We start from the raw sequence: 6,303 nt of genomic DNA on the forward strand, positions 1-6,303 counted from the left end.
AACACTGAAAAGTCTTGTCATTTAGCGTTGGTTATGACCCTTACAGTGAGGGAAAAAAGTATTTGATCCCCTGCTAATTTTGTACGTTTGCCCACTGACAAAGAAATGATCAGTCTATAATTTTAATGGTACGTTTATTTGAATAGTGAGAGACAGAATATCAACAAAAAAATCCAGAAAAACGCATGTCAAAAATGTTATAAATTGATTTGCATTTTAATGAGGGAAATAAGTATTTGACCCCTCTGCAAAACATGACTTAGTACTTGGTGGCAAAACCCTTGTTGGCAATCACAGAGGTCAGACGTTTCTTGTAGTTGGCCACCAGGTTTGCACACATCTCAGGAGGGATTTTTGTCCCACTCCTCTTTGCAGATTTTCTCCAAGTCATTAAGGTTTCGAGGCTGACGTTTGGCAACTCAAACCTTCAGCTCCCTCCACAGATTTTCTATGGGATTAAGGTCTGGAGACTGGCTAGGCCACTCCAGACCTTAAAGCTTCTTCTTGAGCCACTCCTTTGTTGCCTTGGCCGTGTGTTTTGGGTCATTGTCATGCTGGAATACCCATCCACGACCCATTTTCAATGCCCTGGCTGAGGGAAGGAGGTTCTCACCCAAGATTTGACGGTACATGTCCCCGTCCATCGTCCCTTTGATGCGGTGAAGTTATCCTGTCCCTTTAGCAGAAAAACACCCCCAAAGCATAATGTTTCCACCTCCATGTTTGACGGTGGGGATGGTGTTCTTGGGATCATAGGCAGCATTCCTCCTCCTCCAAACACGGCGAGTTGAGTTGATGCCAAAGAGCCCCATTTTGGTCTCATCTGACCACAACACTTTCACCCAGTTCTCCTCTGAATCATTCAGATGTTCATTGGCAAACTTCAGACGGGCATTTATACGTGCTTTCTTGAGCAGGGGGACCTTGCGGGCGCTGCAGGATTTCAGTCCTTCACGGCGTAGTGTGTTGCCAATTGTTTTCTTGGTGACTATGGTCCCAGCTGCCTTGAGATCATTGACAAGATCCTCCCGTTTAGTTCTGGGCTGATTCCTCACCGTTCTCATGATCATTGCAACTCCACGAGGTGAGATCTTGCATGGAGCCCCAGGCCGAGGGAGATTTACAGTTCTTTTGTGTTTCTTCCATTTGCGAATAATCGCACCAACTGTTGTCACCTTCTCACCAAACTGCTTGGCGATGGTCTTGTAGCCCATTCCAGCCTTGTGTAGGTCTACAATCTTGTCCCTGACATCCTTGGAGAGCTCTTTGGTCTTGGCCATGGTGGAGAGTTTGGAATCTGATTGATTGATTGCTTCTGTGGACAGGTGTCTTTTTATACAGGTAACAAGCTGAGATTAGGAGCACTCCCTTTAAGAGTGTGCTCCTAATCTCAGCTCGTTACCTGTATAAAAGACACCTGGGAGCCAGAAATCTTTCTCATTGAGAGGGGGTCAAATACTTATTTCCCTCATTAAAATGCAAATCAATTTATAACATTTTTGACATGCGTTTTTCTGGATTTTTTGTTTGTTATTCTGTCTCTCACTGTTCAAATAAACCTACCATTAAAATTATAGACTGATCATTTCTTTGTCAGTGGGCAAACGTACAAAATCAGCAGGGGATCAAATACTTTTTTCCCTCACTGTATACAAAGGGTGGTTTGGAATTCCCATTGTTAGAGCCTCTCCTTCCCATGATATATGAGACAACATACACATGGCCACATTCATATACAGTGGCATCGTTTATGTCGTTACCTAGCAACGCACTACCACTACTACTTTTACAACTACTAGTCTTAGCACCTGTAACTCCTCATGGATGATTTTAAAGTTACCTTTGATTTGTTTTATCCACTAACGTTTAATGAATGGTGCCAACAAGAAGAGAAGGAGGATATTAAAGAAATGAAACAAGAAGAAGAGCAAGTGGACCAACAACCTGAGCCTAGCGTTAACATTAGACATGCAGAAATCAGTAACGTTAGTGCTGTTATAGATGACATAGAAAAGGAGAGAAATGAAGAAGCTAGCTACATCAAGACAAACCAACTGGGCAGTGAAGTGCTTTCTGGAATGGCTGTCAGAAATGGGTATAAACATCGATCTGGCAACTGTTTCAAAACCGGTAATATTCTCCGGAGTTTCTACACCACCTACTGAATAAGGTGTGGTTTGATTTGCAGTTGCAGGAAATCGCGAACTGAATCCAGACTCATTTGTAATGAAATAAGACAAAAATGAAGAAACCAAGAACCACAGAAATCCACTGGAAAGAGACAGAGAATCGTTGTGGCTGCATGTATGAGAACCTAGCGGAACGAGCTCTGCGCTGTGGAAATGTGCAATTCATAAATAAATAGCTGTCGATGCTGTGACCACCCGAAAAAATTATTCATTGTGGTTTCTATTCTGATCTGCTGTATCAATGTCTTCACTACAATGTTTCAGCACTGTTTTCAGATCCATGGACAGCGCCCCTATACAATGTTTAGATCTGACATTCAATTTTCCTATGCATAGACCAGAGGTGCACTGTTTTCAGATCCATGGGAAGCGTCCCTAGAAACCAAGGTTCTGGAACTATCAACCAGCGCTTGGATAGTTTTGCTTTACATGGCAGTCAATACGAATAGAACTAACGACCAGAGAACACCTAAAATGTCACTTGACAACCAGTGTTAGTGAATCTAGTATCACGTTATGTTGAAAAATTGATGGTTTGCGAAAGAATCTTGATGTTTAATGCTGGTAACCCGTTGTATAAAAGCAGTAATACACTCAAGTCCATGTGTTATGACATTTTTATCATGGCTGTGATGGTCTACTCAGCTTCACCTCGTGGCTATGACCACATCACAGCCATGATAAAAATGTCATAACACATAGCCTCTCATGTATTATTGCTTAAATGTATCCTGTATAGCATACTTATGGCATAGGCATACATTTGGACTATCCTTGTTTTTAGGGCAGCAGTAGATTCAGATTAGTGTGATTGGTTAATGGGGTGTTGTGTCTGGCTCTCTGAGCACGCTACTAAATGTGTAACCAATGATTGCCCTAGTGAAGTGAGCAGTAATATGGAATGGCTTATGTAGCTGTAAACTGCTTAATTGTCAGTGTCATTTCCTAATGAGTCGGGACGATTTGCAATGATCCTGTTAGTTAAGGAAATGGTGGCATCGTTTGTCAGCATGGGTTTATTCTCTGTACACCCTTATCGCTCCATGATGCCTCTACTGAGAAGGACTGCTAAGTGGAGTTGAGTTTATAGTGAATGTCTGCATGGCTTCAACTGTTTGAAGGAATGCCAAGTTCCACACAGTGACTACTGTATATGTGGTAAAGGTAATATTATAACCAAGCCTGCAAATCAAATTCACAGTATAGCTCCCTAGAGTGTACAGTATTTGATGGAATAATATTGATGATACAGTATGCCAAAAAAAAAAAAAAGGAGTATTGTCTCAGTTCCAGGGAGAAGATCAGAAGAACACATTCTCTCCCGAACACATTCACCTGTCATGCAGTTAGTACCGAGGGGGCTTGGTGGGCTTGCAGAACTATAGCCTACGTGGTTGGAGAGCTCAATGACTGTCCATCTTATGCACTTATAGTATTGAGGTATGTTAATAGAGACAGGTGTGTGTGTGTGTGTGTGTGTGTGTGTGTGTGTGTGTGTGTGTGTGTGTGTGTGTGTGTGTGTGTGTGAGAGAGAGAGAGAGAAAGAGAGGGATAGGACAGGAGAGAGAGAGAGGACAGAGAGGGAAAAAGAGAGAAATGACATGAGAGAGGGGCTTGATGGAGCTAGAGCCCAATGCTATTAGATGCCAAAGCTACTCATCAATTTAAATGTGTAATTCCGCAGCCATCCTCAACGATGCATATTTTTCCCCTTTTTCGTTTAACAGAATATATATATATATATATACAAATAAATTACACACTTACATGTGGATCAATTTCCATCATGGTGAGAGAGGTAGAGAAGAGGAAATAAAATGGATGTTCTAAAGTTCCATTAATAATAATAACCCTGAATATCTACAGATTCACTGTGACACACTCATAAATACCCTTCGTGCCCTTTAAATGATTTATTGAACTGCAGTGTATTATACCGAGATATGTGTTCCACTGACTCTGTACAGAACTCTGCATGTAGGTCTACAGTAGTCTGTGTTTCTTTTTGTATTTTTGGTCAATACATGTCACTTACTGTAATGCTTTGGGCCTGCTTTCTTTGGTCAATTTCTCTCAAATAAAATCAATTTCTTATTGATGTGTGTGTTGCATATGTATATAAAGCCAAGCGTTGAGCCAGGGAGATGTCTCTATTTGTAGAAAACAGCCAGTGTCTGATGAGGGGAGACAGATTGCAAAGTAGTGCACATACTGAGGGGAAAACGGAGGAAAAATACAAACTTGCTGACAGAGCCAATTTCAGCTTTAAATGAATAATAAAGAGATAGACAAGGGAGGATCAAGCCTGACTACCACCATCTCCAGGGCCTACTGCACAACCTTGTGTAAGCCAGTGTCTGAATACTAAATAAACACAGTCAACCAGTCATCTTTAACATACGAAGATATAGATTTTAATATCTTTATAAACATTTTATACTGTTGTTCTTTGATAACGACTTATTGAACCATTCAGTCATGGCAAAGACAGGAGATAGATGGGGAACAGTAGGAGGGGGAACTGAATTGTGCATTATTTTATCGGATAAAGGGGTTGAGAGGATGTAACAAAAAAAGGAAATAAAATGTTTTCCTTTTAGTAAACAAAAACAATGAAACGGTAAATGAATTTAAAGAAAGATTCTCCCCTCATCAGGGGAGCAGAAACCCTGTTTTCATTGTTGATGATGTCATTAATATTGTTATTCTCGTAATAAATGATTAATATTAGAACTCCAGTTAGTTAGTCCTCTTGTTGTCTTTGTTAATGGTACAGTTCACATCATTATTATTACAAACATCGTCAACTTATTGTCGTATTTTCCGGAGGCACAAAAGCTCCAGTAGTCCAGGGGGACAGTAGTCCAGCAGTAGTCTGTCCGTTTGTCTGTCCATCGTCCTGTTAAACCCCCTGCTACTTTAGAAGTGATTGTCTTTCTCTTGGTTCCCCACATCCATTGAAAAGAACAGCAGTCATTGTAGAGAGAGACATTTTAGCAGTTCTATTATTTCCAAGAGAGCGGTCCACATTTTGCCATGCTCGATTCAAAATGTTTTTACTCTTATAATCTTTTATTCATTACAGAAGTCATTTAAGGTACACATATTGTTTTGTTTCTTCTCTAGTCTTGTTGGGCAGTTGTTTTCCTTTGATGTCCAATGATTAGGAAAATATCAATGTTCTTCAATTCTCAATGAGGAAGGGATGCCCTCACTGAAGAGTGTTCTGTTCAGCGAAGCCCAAAGCCTCACTGGGAAACTGAAAATACCCAATCTGACCCTTAACCCCTAAGGCTCCGGCCCCAGGCCGTAACCCTGTACCCTGTATAGGGCTCCATCTCTAGGTCCTCTTTACGTCTAGGCAAAATCAAACAAACAACTGAGACAAGAAATAGACAGATCCATCAATATTCACAGCTTTCTTCTCCTGGGGGACACACACTGATTTTTGAAGGAGATGGGAGTCGACCACAGTCCCACTTACCTCCATACAGATAATTAGCAGCTTGGGTATATTAGCTTAATATGTTGTAGCACATGTAGAAAATGAAATGGAGCAGGTAGAAAGACAGGACATTTAGACTCAGGAATCAATAAAGCAGGACGTAAATACTGTAGAAATACTGTAAAGTAGGCAGAAGATACCTAGATATGTAGCTCGGGGTCAATGATACCTGGACATGGAGCAGAAGTTACCTAGCTATCCTACTGTAGCTGGAGCTGACCGGTCTGTGTGTGTGCTGCACTTTGCAGTGCTGTTTCTGTAGTTTTCCATTACTTCTGCTAAGAAGTGAGCGTTGCACATTCCTGTTCTGATATGGAATTATGATTTATGACCGGGCAGCTACCTGCTTATCTCCCTGTTGATGAGCAATACCGCCTCGGATATCTCGGCCCAATTCTATGCAGCAGTTATTGGCAATGAATGTAATAAAAAAACAGTTGGTAAATAATATGAAACACAAGATAGGGCTAGACTTCTCTGTGTGTGATGGTTTCTTTCACCACATCATCTGTTTTCTATTTCACCCCCTCAATAAGGATTTACAAACTGTGAACTGATCATTAAAGCTGGCTTTCCTTAGAGTCTATCTGTCTCATAGCTAAATTGCTG

Source organism: Coregonus lavaretus, assembly GCF_964263955.1.
Source record: "Coregonus lavaretus genome assembly, chromosome: 30".
Classification (NCBI taxonomy): Eukaryota; Metazoa; Chordata; class Actinopteri; order Salmoniformes; family Salmonidae; genus Coregonus; species Coregonus lavaretus.